This window comes from Stegodyphus dumicola, chromosome X1 (assembly GCF_044657685.1).
Source record: "Stegodyphus dumicola isolate Sdum_Otavi_A_Nest chromosome X1, ASM4465768v1".
NCBI classification, from domain to species: domain Eukaryota; kingdom Metazoa; phylum Arthropoda; class Arachnida; order Araneae; family Eresidae; genus Stegodyphus; species Stegodyphus dumicola.
The window spans coordinates 115,307,197-115,327,014 of record NC_140780.1 but is presented as its reverse complement, the minus strand read 5'-3'; the positions used below and the strand labels follow the sequence as shown (position 1 = coordinate 115,327,014).

At 33.7% G+C, this 19,818-nt stretch overlaps 1 non-coding gene across 1 annotated transcript; it reads left to right on the top strand.

Annotated features, from left to right (window-relative positions):
* Window positions 1-2,544: 2,544 nt before the first annotated feature.
* Window positions 2,545-2,617, top strand: TRNAS-CGA (transfer RNA serine (anticodon CGA)). Its single transcript has one exon. It is a non-coding gene; the product is annotated as a tRNA-Ser (tRNA).
* Window positions 2,618-19,818: the final 17,201 nt, after the last annotated feature.

Sequence of the window (19,818 nt, the reverse complement as noted above, 5' to 3'; positions counted from 1 at the left end):
TCTGAATCTTACACTTTCAAAATCAAAAGAATGCAGGCACTGAAATGAGAAAACACTAGATTCATTGTAACACTTCCAGTCCTCCTCAGCTGAATTAAAAAAGCTATACAATTGAATTCTCTTAATCCACAAGTGTTAGTAAATGCATATTATTCGAGGCTAATTTTTGCTTGAGTCATTTTCTCGATGTAAAGAGCAATAATATGCCGTGAACATCGATCCAAATATTAATGCGTGAAAAAATCACGAAATGTCAGCGATTAATTAAACTTATAAAACGAAAGCACTTCGAGATTTTCTACTATTACGCCATGCATTTATAATTGCGAAACAAATAGGAATTAAAACATAAACGCCATATGCTCCCATGCACGAAGATTTAGTGTCACAAGAGCAATAGAGCAATTGGTCCATTTTCGAAACCCCTCCCTCAGTGGCTACGCTGATGTGCACTTGTGAAATATGCGTACGGCTCCACTCGACTAGTCATATTACTTTACTTACATTTATTTAATATATATGTATTAATATTTATTTAGCTTTCTGATTGACAAAAACCATGCTAATTTATGAAAAGTATTTGGAATAAAGAAGAAGCGCTCCTGAAAATAGTTAGTGTAACTAAAAACAAATATTTTATTTCAGCTTTCACAAAGAAGTCTACAGAGCAACTTCGTCCAAGAGGAGCTGTATTCTTTACATATGTTGAAGTTCAGCACGTGAAGACTAAATCGTTGGCACTGTCCGGGTTTCTCGACGACCGAACACTTCAATTAAAAATGTTGTTCGTTGTCGTTGAAACCTGAACGTGGCCTTCTGAGTGCAACGAAGTATCCAAGAAATTCGTTTCGATCTTCAAAAGTGTTTCTGATGGAATAAACACGACAAAACACCTTCAGGGTTTGTTATCTAGTATATGCCTTTAAGACAAAACATTTTATTTGTGATAAAATGAAGTATTCATTTGAGTGCATTTTTTGATGTAAACTTTGTATAACCCATTAGGGAAGAATTAGATATGAAGTAATCTAATTTCTTCTAAATCTATAAAAATAGATGCAAATTTTGTATTATTAAAATTAATAGAGCAAAAATATCAGTTTTCCTCTTCTTGAACTAAATTCTTTCTTTTCTTATTCTTTTTATTTATAGTATTTATACTTAGAACCTCTCTCATATTCAGAATTTGTATCAGAAGATGTTAATACTAAAGAGTCATTTAACATAGTTATGGCTATTTATTTTGATATTTGCTGTTTAATATTGTAGCGTCATTAACCTATTTTTAATGTGAAAAATTTGCAATGCCCTCGCCGGGACCCGAAGCTGGAACTCTCGAATACGCGGTGTGCTATTGTTACACTACAAAGGCATGCTGGAAGGAGGGAGAAAATACCTTATATGCATCCACTTTCAAAGTGAGACTGAAGATTAGGGGATCCAATCACAAAATCCTGGTGACTATGAATATTGTCCGCTATCGTTTTTAGTTTGGGTACCACTGTAGAGACATTATGTTTTTTTAAGCTGGAGACATGAAAAATGAAGTCTTCCCTCTCTGGCTCCAAGCCTTTGCGAATATGCCCCGAGTATGTAGCCGTTACACCACGAAGGCATGTTGGAAGGCGAGAGAAAACCTCATAACATCATTAATATAAATGTGGAAATAAATCTGTTGGTATTTAGTGTAAAAAGAGGAGAAAGATTTACAGTAAATCCTATTCATACTGTTGTAGTTTTGTGTTCGTTTATTACTCCAAATGTGAAACAGAAAATGCCAGGAAACAGCTGTTCAATAGCAAATACGGCATTCTTTATTCTTTAAGGGTATGTTTAAGGGGCTATATGCGCTTTCCGATTACCGTTGTATAAGAACACTTATATTTTAATGATATTTATTGTATTTTCCTAAGTTACTCTCAGGAAAGAAGAAATGTATCATAATCATTAATTAAGCTTATAAATGCTAATGTCAAAAATGTAATTAAACTTGGATATTTTCTTTCTGAGGCTACCGACATCTGTCGTCAGGTAGGATTTCATTATCAATGACAGTTTTGGGGCTACAAATGCTGCTCTATTTTTATAAGCTGTATCCCAAATGTTTCTTTTGCTATCGTTTTAATGAGAAAAATGCCCAAATGCCCAGTTGCTCAATTGGACAGTGACAAATGAGTTTCGATGATCACCTTTCGTTAACATCAAAAAAAGGAAGACCATAAAATGCAAGTATAAACAGAAGAATCAGGAAACTAGAAACATGGATGAATGGAAATAGATAGAAAAGATGTCTCCTGCATTTTGTCTGCATCTTCCATGAGGAATATTCTTCTCACAATCATAGGGTAAAAAAAAACCTTTGAGACAAATATATTAATTACAGTGCGGAATAAATATATGCACTAGTTTTTATATTTTAAGATTAAGGCTAAAAACCAACCTTTTCGCATATCATTATAACTTAAAATAAATCTAATAAGATTGACTAGAAAGAATTCCTTCTTTAAACAAATTTATAAGGTATTTCTCCCGCTTTCTTAGCATGCCCTCGTGGTGTAGTGGTCAGCACCCTTGACGCGAATTCGAGAGGTCCGTGGTTCGAGTCCCGGCGAGGGCATTGTTCAATTTTCATCTCTTCTGCTTCCAAAAATCCTAATGTCTCTACAAATTGACTGTTTCATATTTTATCGGAATATATCACTTATTCTTTCTTTTTTATAATCACGTAATAACTCATTCTATATGAAAAATGTTTCTAGTTAGTATTTGTTAAGTCCTTCAGATATATCTTTAAATGGTAAAATATTTAGGGTAAACGAACCACCAGTAAGGCATTCAATCAATTACCATCGAAATCATAGGAAATTCTACTATTAGTCTATTTTTGGTCATTATTTAGACGACAATATTGATAAAATCATACATGGTTGTTAGAAAAATATCAGAGTCAAGTAATAAAACAGCTTGCTCTTGAAAGACTAAAGCAAAAGCAGGTATTTTTAGGCATCGAAGACAAGGCTAGTTTATAAACATAGATTTAAGATGACTGATTTCTCCTACTACTATCATCCGTTTCTAGTTTAACTGTTCCGAGAGTTAAGTATTTTTCCGAGAATATGCTTTTCTCTTATTCTCAATATTAAGTGAATTTCTTCTCAGCAATCGTCATCTTTCTTGTTTTTCACCTAATGTCACGTCGGTCAAAACCACTCGAATTTCCAGATCCTTTCCACTCCTAACTTTAACAAACCGATTTTTCTTTCGGATCGCACTGCAAACTTGAACATATCTTCCTTCTTGAGATTGTATTATTCGACAATATTTTAAATCTAAGACAGCAAACGGGAAGTTATCTACTTTATTATCTTATCATCTCACTTCGATCCATACATCAGTTTAATTACTTTTATTTTCCTTCATGTGAATGCTGTTAATTCATCCCTATCTTTCGATACTTAATATTTCCCCAGCCTTCTTAACATGCCTTCGTGGTGTAATGTCCAGCACACTCGGCGCGTATTTCGAGAGGTCTGAGGTTCGAGTTCCGTCGAGGTCATTGCTCACTTTTGATATTTCCTGCTTCGAAATAACCTAATGTCTCTACAGTTGCGCCCCAGCTAAGGAAAGATGGTGGATGATGATTCTCCACCATCAGGATTTGGCGATTGGGTCCTCTAATCTCCAGTCGCCCTTTAAAAGGGGGAGTATATAAAGTATATAATTTAAATGTTACTTTGAGCCCAAGAAACGCGCATGAATTTAATGGCTTCGCTAAAGCGGAAAAAGAGCGTTCACTATTTTTATTTCCAGCCAGTCTATATGCATAAGTAAGGAAGTTAGTGTTTTCAGTTCAAAAATTCGAAAGAGAGTTTTCAGTAAATAACCACGAATTAATGTCTTCAGCAACACAATTTTTACTATTTTTACAACAATGTCTGTGTTTGTGAGTTTTGATATTTTCATTCATGATAATGTGAAACTTCCAAAATTTTCTGTTTTTTGTATTTAAGCTTTTTGCATTCATATAAAAATCTGATTAGATTTTGGGCGGAAAGTGGAATTGACACTTTACATGAGACACATAACATTATTTAATGGGCAACCGAAAGTCGTACTTTGTTTGAAACCCATAACAGTTTTTAATGAAAACTGTAACTTTTCAATTTTAATGTTTAATATTTTTGTATTAATGGGAGCAACACAGCAGATTTTGGGTAAAATTGATATACCAGAAGTTATACTTTATGAAGCTCTGAAGTCTTGGGAAAAATACGTTAGAAGATAATTCAAAATTTATCATATTTGATTTTTTAAACAGCTGTATGAAAGAAAATGCATTAAAAGCATTATTCTAAATCTGCTAAATGTAGTGAGAAATAGTTCATTATGAAGTCGATCTCTCGTTATGAAGTAGTGAAGTATTTTAGCCTCAATCCTCAATTTTCGGTTCGTTTAACTTTTATGTCGAAGGTTTTTCAAATAAAAGAATGCTGCCGCCAAATGTTATCACTATCTATTATATTTAAAGGAATGATATAGCAAATATAAGTAACATAACGAATGTAAAACAAAATATACTGCAGTAATTAACACTAGATTTGAAATTCTAATAAACTATTCATTTAAAACATTTTGTTGTTGAATTTTATGGGGCGTTAGTGAGAAGAGAGTGTCAAATAAAACTAAAATTACAAACATATAGGTTGGTCATCTTATTAAGAAACCTGAACGCTAATATCATAAAATGAGAAAAAAATGAACAAATTTGTACAAAAACACTGAACATCCTATTGGATATTTTAAATACATGCTGCTTTTAAAAATTTTGTATTTATTAAATCATTGATTTGTGAATTAGAAAAACTGTATGACCAGAGGATATTTTGCGATCCATGCGATATTTTCAGATCAAAGCAGGAGAAAAGGTGTTTATAAAAGCACGTATAGTTATCACTGTGTCCACTTAATGGGAGAATAGAATAATAAAAATAAGTAATGTTTGTAATTAACAGTGAACTATAATGTTTATAAAAAATTAAATTTTATTGACAAACGATCCACCGGAAGTGATTGGTTTAGCTAAAGTTCATTGCTATTCCATGGTGTGCTGGACACATCAGAATTTGTTTGAATTGTTTAACTTCTGTCCCTTTTACTTTCATATGCAAATATTCTCCCTGCAGAATAGACGGAATGTAAAGTAAATAGCGAGAAGAAGATGGCAAGGAGTGTGTCATTTCTTTTACGTTTACCCGTGTTATTATCTTTTGTTATCCGTGCTCTTATCTACTCTTGATCAATGAAAGTTTAAATTTATTCGAATAAGTAATTTTTAACTCGCGTTTTCTCAGTTTTTACTTAACTTTTTCGATATGAATACAGATGGATATTTCAACCATTTCGAACATTACGTGACACCGCTTTAGTATCTGTAAAAAACTATCGGGAAAGGACGCTCCATCAATCACAGTAACAGAGACTTCTTTCACAGCTTCATTTGAAATACATTTCATTTACTTTCTAGCAGTACATGCAAACGTCCAGTCCTTTTCAAATTTAGTCATCCGTTTTTCAAATCAGTCTGCGAAATAGACTCTTTTCGCAAGGCTGTCAAACATAGATATTTTTGCAGTCCTGCTAAACTGTTACTGCAGTTCCGATAAAACAACATAACCTGTAAAGCTTAATCCTTCTTTTATAAAGACATGGTGAATAATGACTTTACGGCATTGACGAATAGTATTTTAAAGACTTGCATAACCATCTTTCTACATAGCAGGAAGAAGGTCATCTAATGGTCTAAATTTGAAATATTATTTTTTACTGAAGTTTCATTTTCCCGTGATCCATATATTTTTACAAGTTTTAGCCCGCAAAACTAAATCTGAATAAATGATTCTGATTATTATCATCCCGTGCTCTAAAATTATTAGTTTCACATGTAGCTTTCGTTTCACATCCATTCTTAGGCAAGACAAAATATTTCATAATTTTTCTTTTGAAACTGATAACAATAGAATCACTTCGTTTTTTCGCAGATATTGTACCTCGTCGTCATGTATTTATAATAATTTGGATTTTATACCATAAATGTATAAATTGTTTACAAACAAAAATAACACAAATTAGAATTTCAGAACATAATATCATTCAAAGACGGACAGAAGAATTTAGGAAGAAAGGTTTTTCCTGAAATTAGTATCCTGAATTTCCGTGAAAGGCATGCTGCTGAATACCAAATATTCAAAAAAGGAAATTAATAAATGAAAATTAGAATTACATGTATTTGAACGTTGAATACAATATTTGCGTATTAACATGTTGTTAAACATTGCATAATATGAAAACTAATTAAATGCGTATATTAAAAATTCTTAATTCTTCAGGCGTAATAGAAATGTTTCAGGTAAGGTTTGCAGACAATTTAAATTATAATTCAATTTAGCTTCATTTATGTAGATCGCATTGTAATATAGTTCCGAGTGTAAATTGCAAATTAATTATATTAATTATTAATAAAAGCTTTCATTAATCATTGAAAAAAATCAACAGCATTATAGTTAACGTTGATATTAACACAATTACCTACTCAAACATATAAATTTACCTGATCATGTTTCGAATACTTTTGGTATTTGTACATGGTATAATTTTTGCGTGCAAGTTTAGTATTGTGTATAGTTAAGGATATTAATCGTATTTTGACCTTTAAATGCACATTTTCTTTACGTTTTATCATCTTTATGTAATTTTTACTTTTTAAAGGACGATCAAAATCTAACTGTTGGTATAATTAATACCCATATGTTTTCAGTGATGCTTCAAATAAAAATATGCTTCACTTAATAATTCAGGTTTAATACATTATCGCAGTGGTTTCAAATTCAAATTGCACGCGGGCAAAATGCACGATCTGAAGTAGCAGATGAGCCATTATTAAAAAATAAAGGAACAAAGAAAGAAAAGTTTTTTTGTTAATAAAACAAAATATGTTTACTAAATCAACAAAATTTTTTCGACATATATTTCAAAGCATACATATACGTAAATATAACTAAAAAAAATCAAATTTATACTTATTTTGTGCCTGAAATTTAAAAGTTGGTATTTGCAAAAAATTTGTCTTGGTCACAATTCGTAATTCAAACTCAAAGATATCAAAATAATTTTCGGATTGATGTTACCATGATTTTCGGATTGATGTTTATTCAAATAAATGTAATCTATTGAAATTACTATTTAATAGCTTACTTTTAACTCAAAGGAAATGTATGAAAACTTCAAAAGAGTGACAAAACTTGAGATTAACCAATTAAATCAATTCTCTTCCTTTTCTTCTTAGATTTTTTGTAACGTATACAGAAGAATCAACATTTGTATTTACATAATTATAAACTTCTTTGTATTTTACATATCTTTCGGCAACAACTCCTTACGGTATTTTATTTTTCATAAGTTTGTAATTTTGAAGGAAAAATGTTAAAATGTATGTTAATCGCAAATTGTAAATACTCATCGGAAGTCTAGTTCCTTTCGCAGATTTATAAATTTTTAACTACGCAAAAACATTCTTCAAATGTAAATGTACTTCAAAACAGACAATACTTAACTTTTGACAACTATTAATAAAAGTAATCTGGATCTTCAAATTCTGTATAAGATTTATATCACAGTATTCATTAATTAACTCCACTTCTAAATTTGTTTGCAGAGTTATGTTCGTTTTTGGAACTGAAAATAATGTAAAATCGGACTCAAAACCATTAAAATCTTTTTGCACAAATTGTTATCATAATAATGCTCATTAATTTAGAGAACATTCATTCGCAAACCACTGCAGTTCACCAGTTTGAGAAGGCTGCATTATCACACGAAAATTTGAAACAGGCCAAGAAATAATAACAAAGGCCAGCTTTAAACTAAATATATATATACATTTAGTTTATGTATAATGTGAAACTTTGAAGCAGTATAATAATGCCTAAAACGTAATACCAAATTTAGTGCTAAACAAAATACTCATTTCCTATTTTGAATGCGATAAAAGTACGGCATGCGGTCAAGTACAATTCGAATACGCTTTCAGATTGCCTGAAGAAAACAAAGAAAACGTTTTGCCCTTTGTCCTTCTAAAATGCACTACTTCGTTAATGATGCTGGTAATTCTCACAGCATGCAGAGGAAAAATTAGGGAAGACACTATAGCGCCCAGTTTAATTTTGCTTAAATTTTTTTATTCTAGATAAAATTGATGGTTTAATGTAAAGCTATGTATTTAAATTAATCAATAAGGATTTTATTATTCGATTGAGTTACAAATATTTTTTTCTTTGCTATTTTAAATTTACAGGCATGCACTGCATGCATCTCATGCATGCCCTAAGACGACTGGTAATAAGTGTAAATAACCTGTGTATGGAAAAAATGCACGTCAAATTCTTAGATCTTGCGTTGCTTTCATAGATAATTAAAATTCTTTCTGCCGACAAAAAACACGTGTTCCGTTTGCAGTTCTTTGTAACGTATTAATTTTACTTCATGTTCCTGATTTTAAAGTTTCTGAGGAGTTACGTGTGAATGAATGATGTAAATATATGTTCCTTTTTTTTTCTATACAATTGTATTCTTTTACAGATGAGAAATATTGCAATTTCCTAGCGAAATAATCTGTTTAGGAATCTTTTATAGTATGTATGTACACTGAAGTAAAATTAAAATGCATGTCACTGAGAAAAAAAGGAAGTAAAGTGATGCACTAAATTTTCGATACGTGTAGAAAAAGAGACTGAAAAGACAATATTACTCGTTCTTAATATATCATTGTTAGTTTGGCATATTTATTTGCATCTTATTTTAAAATTTTAATAAATTTTTAAAACAGGTAAATATACTTTTATATATGTATAAAGTTTTCCGTTTGTAGGAACTCTTTATAACGTAATTTCATTGCTCTATACTTGAATTTTCATCTTAATAGATCACACGAAAGAATTTTTATTAGCTTTTAATTATAGCATGAAAACGTTTCCAAAATCGATCAATATTATTTTTAACTTGGTTTTCAGGTACAGTCGAAATTTTGCAGTTTAAGTATTAAAACACAGTTTTAACAAAGTTAAAATAACATAAAATTAAAGCACAGCAATTTATGAAACTTATCGCTTTCGGCAGTGGTTGCGTACATAATGTAGTCGATTTAAGCGAAACATAAAAAGGATTTGATATTTTTAATCCAAATTTTCTGAGATTAATCCAGTTAATTTTAAGTATTTTTTTTTTCAGAGATCTGTAAGGAATATAAGTATTTAAAAATTTTCGCTTTTTGCTAATCTTTTAATGTTTATTTTCTGTCTCACTTTGTATGCTACCCAAAGACAAGTTTTGTAGTAAATGCATTTAAATTTGAAACTATTGATTTACTTTTATTTTCGTATATCAGGGGATTTAAAAAAAATATTAGTAAACTTGTAGATTTTATATTTATTTTAACTAACATTTATTTTAAGTTTAAATTATCTCTCCTGTCAAGCCTTACTTTCCCCTGGAACTGCCAATGCCAGAGTATGTAAATTTTAGTAGAACGCGCAAGGATTCAAATTATCAGCGGAAGTATTCTGAGTTAAATAGAAAGGAAACGAGTTCGAGATGTGCTGTTCTTATTTCACGAGCGCGGAGGTAGTTAGCCAGAAATTGAAGAACCACGCGTTTCGGCTTGTGTGCTTGTCTCGGCTAATTGTTAATAGTTCAACGTGATATTCAAAGTTTACTGAATTAGCAGCGGTATTGTAAAACGCGGTGAGGTTAGTTACGTTTAGAGAGCCTCGTAGTTAGTCTCTTGTTATTATTTCTTTACAGGTTCTTATTTTTTATTTTAACCGCCGGATCGGCGTAGTTTGTGAGCGTCAAGAGCACGCATTTGTAATTTCTAAAATTGAATAAAAAGGGACTTAAACCCTTCGCAGGACTCTGTCTAATTTCCAGTTTCAGCTGTCACCACTTTGTTGCGTGCACGTTGGAGGCGCGCAACTGTACATTGGCGCCCGAACACTTGTCCAACGGAAATGGCCGAAAATCGGATGGAAGCCGCGGGACAACAACAAGAAATGGCAAGCCAATTGAAAGGATTTGGATACCTGGTCCAGACGTTGAGAGCGTCAAGCAAGCCAAACGTCAATTTCGAAGGAAAACATTCGGTGGCGATATTTCTAGACAACCTCGACAACCACTTTCAGCTCTACTCTGTGACTGAAAGACAAAAAGTTGCCATCGCCACATCTGCACTAAGAGGACAGCCCGCGCTATGGTGGAAGAATATAGGCAAATTTTTATTAGGGGAATTTGGAGGTCAGACATATACATTTGAAAATCTCAAAAAATCGTTAGTAAAGGCCTTCCCCATAGTGAAAGATCGAGCAAGGCTAGAAGCCCAACTATATAGTTTCTATCAACGGGATATAGAAGAGTTGACGGACTTTATTCTGCGAAAAATTAAGCTGACGGATATGCTGTATGGGAAGAAATCCGACGCGGAGATTATTGAAATAATCTTACCAAGATTGTTACCTGCTGTTCAAGACTACTTCGAAATTAAAAACCCAAGCACATTGCAGGAGGTCTTCGAATTGGCGGTGAAGTTTCAAAATCGCAGAATAGCGGAAAAAGCTAGAGGGGCATCGTATTCTCAAAGTACCCCAAAGCAATCTTTAAATGAGCAAACCAGAAATGCAAACCGCTCTTATGGGGGAAAGAGCTATCAAGCTAACTCATCGAACCTCGAAGGTCAAGGACCAAAAAGGAAATTTGAAAACAAACGTCCGCGTACCCAGAAGGCAGAAGTTGAAAGGAAAGCTTTAAACGAGTAAAGGGGCCTGTGAAAACGAGGGTCCAGACCCCGGGAGTTTTAAAAAAACCTCCAAAAAGACATTTAAATACGGTCATCGTAAAAAACTCACATCTACCAATTATACAAGTCCTGGTTGGCGATGTACCAGTAGAAGCCCTCATCGATGCAGGAGCAGAAGGTAATTTTATGAGTGAGACATTCTTCAAAAAGAATTTTTATAGGTTACGATTATTTAAAATCAAAAACACAGAAATTACAGCGGCGCAAGGAAAAACCTGTCACTGCATCGGGAAAGTATCATTAAACATACAGGTAAAAGAGGAAAGCCTCAAGGTATTAATTTTTGTGGTAAAACATCTGCAAAATCCTCTTATTTTAGGTATGGAGTTTTTAAGGGCAGCGAGGGCCAAATTGAATTGTCAGGACAGTTCTATTGTGCTGGAGATGGACCAGAGGGTGGTGGAACCTGTGGAACAACCGCAAGTTGACCTTAGCCATTTGAATGACCGTGAAAGTCAAGCCATCCAGCAAGTGGTGAGTAATTTTTCTAACTTGTTTTCAGAAAAGCCTGGTAGCTGTCAAATAGTTACGCATCAGATACAGTTAACTGCTGAAAAACCTTGTAGGACTAAACCGTATCGTTATGATTAACAAAATGACCTAATCATCGAAGAAGATCTTCAGGAAATGTTAAAGAACAAAATAATAACGCCCATAAATAGTGAGTACGCGAGTCCAGTCGTACTATGTAGGAAAAAGAACGAGTTTCCTCCTTCGGATAAAAGGGCTTGGAGGTTTGCTATCGATTACAGAAAACTGAATAGTATTACTAAATTCCCAGTTTACCCTTTGCCGGTTATAGAGGAAATTATTAGAAACATTAAATCTACTAGATACATGACTACTTTGGACTTAACGTCTGGCTACTATCAAATAGCTATGAAACCCGAAGACATACATAAAACCGCGTTTATAACAAAATCGGGCATTTATGTATTTTTACGCATGCCCTTTGGGTTGTGTGGGGCCCCATTAACATTCCAGAGAGCTATGGACATTGTTCTAAAGCCTGTCCTAGGAAAATCGAATTTAATCTGTCTAGATGATATAATTATAACGAGCAGTAAGTTGGAACAACACATTAATGATCTAGAAGAAGTGTTTAAATTATAAAAAGAGGCCGGTCATACAATTAAGGCCTCAAAATGCAAGTTCGCAACTAAAGAACTTAAATATCTGGTTTATAAAATTTCGGAAAAGGGTATAGAAACTCAAGATTCAAAAATAAAAGCAATCAAGAATTTCCCACCGCCCAACACCGCCAAGAAACTTTCTTCTTTCCTTGGGTTATGTTCTTACTATCGGTCATTCATAAAAGATTTCTCTAATATTGTTGAACCCCTGTTACTAATGAAAAGAAAGAAAACTAAATTCACGTGGACAGCGGAAGCAAATACCGCATTTGAAAGATTAAAAGAAGCGCTCATCAATGTCCCTGTTTTGAAATTCCCGGAGGGGGACGAAAACGTGGAAATTGCAGCAGATGCGTCGGGCTATGCGGTGGGTGCGGTTCTTATGCAAAATAGCCATCCTCTGGCATTTTTTAGTAAAACGTTGAATCACACACAAAGGAATTATACAGCTACAGAGAGAGAAACATTAGCCGTATTAATGGCTGTACACAAATTTCGAGTTTATTTCGGCAAAGCGCCAGTAACAGTCTTTTCGGATCATGCAGCTGTTGGTAGACTTTACTCGGGGAAAAACCTAACGCCCAGGTTAATAAGATGGGCTTTAAAACTCCAAGAATATAATCTCATAATCAAATATAAACCGGGTAAGGAAAACAATGTAGCTGACGCACTTTCTCGTATAAAACTGGACGATGAAGGAAATGAACTTAAATGCGCTGTGTTGACTTCAAAAATTTTAGATTCTAGAGATACGATTATCACTGAACTGAAATCTGATCCTGAATTTGGAAATATCTATGCATATTTGAAAGACCCCGAAAGCTTTGAGCACACAGATATCGATGCGATAAGAAATAGAGCAGAAAACTATGAAATAATAGATAATTTATTATTTTATACGAAAACAACAAACGAAAATCTCGAGTACAAACCAGTCATCCCAGCTTCGCTTCGATTAAGCATTTTGAGGAATTACACGACGGGAAAACAGCGGGTCATTTAGGGGTCAGAAAGATTTTAAAAAGGGTACGCGCGGCGGTATATTTCCCGCAATTATACAAAATAATAACTGCGTATGTCAGGTCCTGCAATCAATGTCAGTTAATAAATGATATTAATTACAGCCCGGCCGGGTACTTAAATAGCATTCGCGCTACATTTCCGAATGAAATTTTAGGCATAGATCTTCTTGGTCCTTTCCCCAGAGTGAGTTAAATAAAAATCGTTTTCTTTTAGTAATTGTAGATCATTTTTCAAAATGGACAGAAATTGCTCCACTTAAACGCGCGTTAGCCAGAACAGTCGCAGATGCATTCTTACACAGATACATTTTAAAATACGGTGCACCGATAAAGGTCATTAGCGATAACGGAAAACAATTCATTAGTCAAATATTTGAAAACATATGCACTGGACTTGGCATACACCATATCAAAATGGTTCCGTATAGACCACAGGCTAACATAGCAGAAAAAGTGAATAAAACATAGTAAAAATAATACGCAGTTACGTTAGCACACATCACAAGCGCTGGGATGGCTACATAAATGAGTTAGCTTATGCTTTAAGAATGGCAAATCACGATACTACGGGAAAAACTCCAGCAGAATTATTTTTAGGCCGAAAGTTAATTACGCCTTTAGATAAATTATTCTTTGTGCAACAAAGAGAGCAAGAGTTTAAACAGAAAGATGTGCAAAAACTTATTGATCAGGCGCTTAAAAGCTCGGATACGGCAAGAAATAAGCAAAAAATATATTACGATAGAAAACGCCGTGAAGCAGATTTTAAAGTTGGGGATAAAGTATTGAAACGGAAATTTTCTTTATCAAGTGCCCCAGACATTTTTACTGCAAAGTTAGCTCCAAAATTTCAAGGCCCCTATGTAATTCAGGAAATCAAAGGAGTCGTATTGTACCTTAAGAACGAGAGAGGGGAAATCTGTAAAGCAAGTCCCGACCAGGTGAAAAAATACTATAATCAAAATGATTTTGAAATCCTTAAAAGTTTCTTGCAGGACTCAAGCGTAAAAGAAGTAGAAGGTCCCGAAATAACGTCACCCGTTCCACCACCCAAGAAGCAGAGAACTGAAGAGAGACCTAGCCCTTCTACAACCCAGGCGACGGTACCGAAAAGAAAAAACGAAAATTTTCAGACTCCAGCATTTAAGATAAACAAGAATGCAAAGCCATCGCGTAAAGAAACCTTGGTAAACGGGAAAACACTACCTACAACGTATCGCAGTAGAAATTATACATCAAGGAGAACGCTCCCAGGGCCAGAGAGTCAGGTGAAAACAAGGCCGCCGTTCCGGAAACTAAAAAGTTAGCAGGAGGAACGAAAAGACCAGCAACAACAGAAGAAATTCAAGAAGGACTTCAGACCGGAGGACGTCAAGTCCAGCCGTCCAAGGGAAAAACGAAAATGACAGCAACCCGACGACTACTCCGCCAAGAGGCCAGCATGCAGAGGACGCAAAAGAAAAACTAATGTGGACGACACTCGGAGGTCAGTAAGGAGAAGATTGACGTCCATGAAACCTATCACGTGGGAACAGTTCTGCCAGAAAAGAATGACGGAGTTTCAATCATCGAAAACTCAAAGATAAGTTAAAATTTTCTATAAAATTTTTCTTTTGTTCCGAAATGTTATGCGTAAGTACGAAGTTCTATGTTTTGACGAAAGTCAATATGTCTCGGTTGAGACTTAGTTTTGTTTTACTTTATTTAGCTAAGGCAAAAGTATTATTTTCTTTAAGTATAAAATCTAAGAACAAGCAATTTCTGTTGGTCGAAAGACTAATTCTGTTATGTTAAAGCCAAAATTTGGCCGAAGATAAAAATAACTTCGTATTCTTGTATTAATAAAAACTTTAGTTTCAGTGCCGCCAGCTTGGCGAAGAATGAGTAAAGTAAAAATTTATTTTCTCTTATTCATTTTATGGTAAATTGTAAAAATCATATGTCTTAGAATTTTGTAAATATATGTAAATACTTGAATGTTATGTAAAAGTAGAATTTAGTCTAGAAGCATAAAATTTTAGATGCTAAAAGTAAATGCTCAAAAGCAATGAATTCAAAATTTAAGTATTAAACTGTAGATAAAATCATGCTTTAGAGCGAAAGCCTGCATGTCTAAAGATGAATGAGGGGGAAGTTAGAATGAATGTGTTTTGTAGGGTTCTCCACCTACACTTGAATTTTAAGAATGTTAAAGTAGCTCATCGAGTTGTAGAATGTCGAGTAAGATGTGTCTATTTGGTCGTTGAATTCTAACAAATCATGGTGGTTAGGGGAAGTGTTGTAATACTAAAACACGAATATTCCCGTTTGACACCACAGATGGTGGAGAGCCAGGGTAAAGTTAAATTAATATTTGAATACTTGAATGAATGTGAAGTAAGCAGTAACTAAGGAAAATAAATCGTTTAAAAACAAAAATTTATTCAGTGTCAAGAAAGTAAATTATAATGTATTTAGAAAGATACTGATACTTATTCCTTCCAGATGCTGGAAGGAAAAGAACAAGATTGATTGCTGAAGTGCAGGAAAAGTTGCTGCAAGAAGAGAGATTTAAATAAGTATCTACAGAAATTTAGCATACCTCTTGTGACATAAGATTTTTTTATGTAAACGAGGCTCTTAAAAGTTAGTTCAGAATTGTAGAAACTTTACAACAGGTCGTTTGTAGGACCTGCTTCCAAGTTTTCCAAATTCTGGCAGCGGCAAATGTAGGGTTTATATTTATTTTAACTAACATTTATTTTAAGTTTAAACTATCTTTTCTGTCAAGCCTTACTTTCCCCTGGAACTGCCAATGCCAGAGTATGTAAATTTTAGTAGAACGCGCAAGGATTCAAATTATCAGCGGAAGTATTCTGAGTTAAATAGAAGGGAAACGAGTTCGAGATGTGCTGTTCTTACTTCACGAGCGTGGAGGTAGTTAGCCAGAAATTGAAGAACCACGCGTTTCGGCCTGTGTGCTTGTCTCGGCCAATTGTTAATCGTTCAACGTGATATTCAAAGTTTGCTGAATTAGCAGCGGTATTGTAAAACGCGGTGAGGTTAGTTACGTTTAGAGAGCCTCGTAGTTAGTCTCTTGTTATTATTTCTTTTCAGGTTCTTATTTTTTATTTTAACCGCCGGGTCGGTGTAGTTTGTGAGCATCAAGAGCACGCATTTGTAATTTCTAAAATTGAATAAAAAGGGACTTAAACCCTTCGCAGGACTCTGTCTAATTTCCAGTTTCAGGCTATTCATGCTTTCTAATTGTGTAAATATTACTTACGAATGTGTAAGTAAACCATCGGAAAAATTAATTCCTAAATATGTGTTTAAAAATGTGTGTACTGTTGAAAGAAAAGTACAATTAAGGCTCGCTTCGAGAACCTCAGAGCTTTTAGCACAGTTTGGATTAAAGTTTGCTTTATTAGTATTATCAAAAGGCACAGTAATTAAGGTTTATCCTTAAGCGAGGGAATTAATATTCCGTTAGTGGCAGTGTAGAGAAATCCAAAAAATACGGTGAAAGGAAAGGTTTTGATTTTTTTTAATCATTTCCATTGCAAACTTTTTTTTGTCCGCCTGCCGCCTATTCTGCTCTGCTAACGAACACAGAATAACATGCTCGTATCTGTAGTAGAGAAAGAGATTTTTTTGAAGCTCACACTCTTTCTTCTTCATTTGCAAAGACGGTTTTTCTTTGAGGATGTCTGCTTGAGCTCTGGAAATGTCAGGCGATTATTTTGGGATGTGCGCCGGCACAACGTCATTATTTATAATGTACGAGGAACTTGTTAGAGGAAAGAGAAACATTATTTTTTTCCAAAAACAAATGAGGACATAATGTTAAATTAACGCCGACCTGATTAAAAACAGTTTTTTGGTCAGAATCATTTAAACTGTTCAGCAGATGAGTCTTATGTAAATGTTAAGAAACAACTTGTATTTAATTAACTTGTTATGGCATTGCTCTTTTTTCGAAGCGGAACTCACAGAAATGAATATAAACACGCCATGGGTTTCTTTCCTCTAAGAGGTACGTAAGCTTATTAAATGCAGAGGTTAATCCTACTTCAGGTAGCTAATTCTATGAGGAATAAGTAATGAAAAGAGATTGCAAGAAAAGATAGTATTATAAAGATGATGCTTTACAGTTTAGAAATATTTAAATGTATCTTTTGTGAATTGCTGAGCATTAAATAAAATTTAGAAACTATCTAACATTAGGAAAGCATCAAAACGTGTTGTATGACGTGAAAGTGTAGTGCATTTTGGTTTTTTTATGCTGCAACACCATTTATTAAAATGGACACCAAGGATATATAATTCGTCAGTATTAAGCCTAAAGCTGACGAGAGAATTTGGATTAAATGGCTTCTAAGAGAATTTAAATTGTTCAGCATTGCTTCGTTTCGTGAAATACTTATAAAGTACTCTCTTTAGGTTTGCACATAAATCCTTAATAATTTTTAAGCTTAAGTCGACGCAAACTGAAAGTACAGTAGTATCCCTTAAATTAACGTCACCCGTGGGACCAGAAGGTATTTTATATAGAGGTGTCCCTCAACGGGAATTTCCTAATGAAAGACGTATTTAATAAATACAGTGTAATTTTAAATATCATAGACACTTAATTTTCTGAAACATATGAATTTTTAATGCGAATTACGTCTTAAAATATAAAAACAAAAATAAACGCAATTAGCTTAGTTATTTGAAATAATCCGATAAAAGGGTTTGTTTCGAAGTTTTCAATTTACAGGCTTTTATCTCCACATCATTACATTATGCTTACTAATTAATTTTGCTCTTTCATTCTCAGAGACTCCCAGTATGCTATGAAAAGGTCCGGTTCATTTTAAGAAGGAATTAGCAGCATTTTCTAAAGAACACAAGCTAAATTTAAATTTAATAAATTAAGGGAAAACTGAAAGTTTTACAGAGGCTAAAATATTTTAATAAAGGCAGGGAAGTATTTTACATTCCTTTTCCTGTGCTTATGAAAGGAATGAAAGATGCTTACGATAGTTTTACGTGAAAGAAACTTTAATGTATAAGCATATTTTAAGAAGATGAAATTATTAAGCAGAATGGCATTAAGCTATTCTTCAAGAATACCATAAAGTGCAAAATTTAAAACTGCTGTCGTGGCCAACTGTTTGTCATCTATTCTTAAAATCATATATATTTATTTTTAGCATTAGCTTCTGATTTTTAAATAAATTTAACTTTGTGGTTACTCAGTTCTTATATTTTTTGAATGAAAATGTTCAAAAACACCTTAAGAATGATGTAATTTGAAATTAATTTTAATATAATTATAACAGCATATTAAAATAATATAGTAATTAATTTGAAGAATAATGTAACTTGAAGTGAAGAATTATATAGTTTGGGATTAAACTAATTAATATTTTATCGCATATTTCAGGATTGAGACGATGCGTTTTCCCTAAATTTCCCGAAAAACATAGGATTATTTTGCATTTTTTGATCAAGATATGGTGTGTAGCTTTTCCTGCTTTATTGAACCTAACCACGAGTTTTCAAAACTAATCACAAACTTGACACTCTGCCACTCCTACCACTTTAGCCTCCAGTGTTCGGATGCGTTTTGAGCATTGTTCTGCGCTATCGCGTAGGGATTGTTGTGGCAGCGATTGTTGTGCCGAACATTTTTTCTCATCAATTATTGAGACGTTACAAACTTCATTTTTTAACTTTGCGGTAAAGTAAAATCACTGTACTGCAGAAAACTGGAATACTTGTGTCGTTTTCAGGACTTTATTTTAGGGATACCAATATGTAACGGATCGTAGTGTTGAGCAACGAGGTTCAGTATGGAATTCGGGAAAGGTTGAATACGTTACTGTGATGTAAATTACAAATCATAATTGTTTACTATTCAGAAGCAATGAATATTTGTAAGATATCGAGGAAGTTATAGTGTCACAAAATTTAATGTTCGGAGGTATCGAAAGGACATACTCATTCGACTAGAAGAGCTTCTAGTAACCCAGAGAGTGGGTTTCGAGTACATTGAATTACATAATAATGGCATTTGTGCCGAAGGAATGGCTTTTTCCTGCGATGAAATGGGAATTAAAGTACGTGAAGAGGAATAAGAGTTCAATTTTAAAGCCAGCTCTGTGTGTACAACGATGATGTGCAATGGACGTGTGCTATAATTTCGAATATCTCTTTCTCAGCGACTTTCAGCAACGTATGAAGAAACGTTGGTCGATTATCAGTGACGCATTAAAAGACTGAGAAAAGAGCATAATTACCTGTTAGTGCAAATCGAAAATGCTGATAAGAAGCCTCTCTATTTCGACATTTCATCCAGTAAAACAGTACAACTGCAATCAACATGAAATCGCGAATCCAACTGCAATCAGCATGAAATCGCGATGTTGTACATTTTTGCCGCTGGAATAAAGTTGCGACGCTATGTTATTATTAAGCATAAAAACTATGCCAAAAGATAATCTGCTTCATGATGTCATATTCCTTTGGATCGAGAACGAGTGGTTGACCAATGTACATGTTTTAGATTGGCTCCATTCAGTTCGAATCATAAGGCCAAGTGCTCATTAATCTTTGTAGATTTCAAAAGGCATCTCACACCATTAGTGGAGAAACCATCCTGAAATTATGCACATATCTTTTCACCATTCCAATAAGCACGGCTTTGCATCTGCAATTTTGAGATCTGGTGTTGAATAACCCAATTAAATTATACCATCTGAAACAGCTGTACAGCAATTGTTTCAAGATAGTC